General features: G+C 43.0%; 1 pseudogene; it reads right to left on the reverse strand.

The window, feature by feature from the left end:
* Positions 1–331: 331 nt before the first annotated feature.
* On the reverse strand, positions 332–1491 carry LOC124240941 (ferritin light chain-like; annotated as a pseudogene).
* Between the last annotated feature and the right edge of the window lie 695 nt (positions 1492–2186).

Consider the following 2186-nt stretch of genomic DNA (forward strand, 5'->3'; position numbering starts at 1 on the left):
CAAAGAATAAAAACCCAATGAGATGAATTATCTCTTTGCCCAAACTCCAAAGTGATATTCTTCAATTCTGATATTGGTTTTGTCTAATTATTTAAAGCTTTGGCAAAAGTTTTCATGAGTAAGAAAGTTGACGTTAAAGTATTTCTTTCTTTCTTTTTTTTTTTCCCCGGCTGCAAAAAGCTTTATTATTTCCATTTGGTCCACGGCTTGGCCAAGGGCTCCAGGGTGGTTAAAAAGCTATCCAGCGGCTGCAGGGAGAGGCTCAGGCAGAAGCTCTGACATCGGGGGATGCCAGAGAGGCCCCTCAAAGGCCGCTGGACTCTGGAAGCTCCTAGTCATCCTTGAGGGTGAGCCTTTCAAAGAGATATTCGCCCAGCCCAGCTTGGGGGCCAACGAGCCCCTGAATGTTGGTCAGTGGTTGCCCACCTACTTGATAAGTTTCACCTCCTGGTCTAGGAAGTGGCTCTCCAAGAAGTCACAGAGATGGGGGGGTCTGCATGGGCAGAACCCAGGACATACAGATCCAAAAGGGCCTGGTTCAGGCTCTTCTCTAGGACAGTGGCGGCTTTCATCGCCCCCAGGGTTGTACCCCACTCATCCTTGGACGGCTTCTGTAAGTCCTGAGAGAGCATGCTGCTGCTGCGCTGGTTTTGCATCTTCCAGAGATGCTTGGTGCCCTCGCGCTTCTCCTCCGCAAACTAGCAGGAAAAGTGGCATGCGCCCTCCAGAGCCACATCGCTGCAGTCGAAATAGAAGCCCAGAGAGAGGTAGGCGGAGGAGGGCCACAGATACAAGCTAACCAGGCAGCCTCCACTTGATGGCGACCTCAACTTCGGTAGAATAATTCTGACTGATCTGGGAGCTCGTGGTTGATTGGCTATAAGGAGCCGAGCTCAAAAAACAGTGTTGGTTGGTCTCGCCTGAGGGAGGGGATGGTTGAGAAGTCGGTCCGAAGGCTGCGACTGGAAAAGACGTTGGAGGGTGGTTGGAGGCTGGAAGAAGGGGAGTCCCAGGGGTCTGTTCTGTTCAAACACTGTTGAAGCAAGAGACAGATCCCAGGGACGCCGAGTGCGCTGCCAATGTTAAGTATTTCTGTTCCTTCGTTCCTTCCTTCCTTCATTCCTTCCTTCCTTCTCTCTCTCTCTTCCTTCTTTCCTTCCTTCCTTGTTTTTATTTTCTGCATTTCACAGGGATTTTCAAGATTCATTCTCCCAATGTCACTTACTGCATCAAAATTTGGATGTGTTTTGTTGCATAAAATACCACCCATCTAAGATCGTTATATTTCCATTTAAAATGACCAGATGAAGGAGTGGTATGATTTAAAGTCCACATTCACTTTGAAATAAGAATTATGCCACTAGAGTGAAATGAAAAACTGTAAATAAGGTTTGGTACAATAACTATACCATCAGCCTGCCGAGGTCTGTTGGCAAGAGTGCTGGTATTCAGGAGCCTCTTCCAGTCCTGGCTCTTCCACCCGTCTAGCATTATTACTTCTTCAGCTTAAAGTCACCTCCTTGAGGTGAGAAACTTGATAATCTAAAGTCACTTTCTTCACGTCACCTAATTCCAATTCTCTACATAGCACTTATCACTCACTCTTGATATTTTCCTTGTTTGTTTCTTTTGAGTATCCTTCTAGAATTTAAGCTTCAGAGACTTTATCATTTCTGAATATCCAGCATCAGAGGTGAGCCAGGAATATGCTATATCTCATCAAATCTAAGATGACATCAATTGTAAGATACACCATCATTTTATGAGTAAAAAGTTAAAATTGACATCAATTTTAAGATACACCATCATTTTACTGTATGAAATAAAAAACGCCACCATTTAAGCTATGGGATAATGCCTTGTCACTTTAGACTTTTTATTTCTATGTACTTAAGACCTCTTTTAGATTTATTTAGAAAGACCATAGATTTATCATATATCTTACTGTACACTCTAAAATTGAGAATGTAACCAAAATAAAATTGGTTAAGCTATTCCTGAAACAACTTCTCACTCAGAGTCAAACTCTTCAGATTAATTTTCAATGAAAAGTTGTCACTATGCCCTATTTTCCACACAATATCATTGAGCCATCAAGAGCATTGGTGAAGCAATATTTCTTAAAAGATTGCTGTGTGATTGTCTTTGAGATTTTATTCTTGGATGATGACATTCACTCTGCAAAT

The sequence above is a fragment of the Equus quagga genome, chromosome 1 (genome assembly GCF_021613505.1).
Source record: "Equus quagga isolate Etosha38 chromosome 1, UCLA_HA_Equagga_1.0, whole genome shotgun sequence".
Classification (NCBI taxonomy): Eukaryota; Metazoa; Chordata; class Mammalia; order Perissodactyla; family Equidae; genus Equus; species Equus quagga.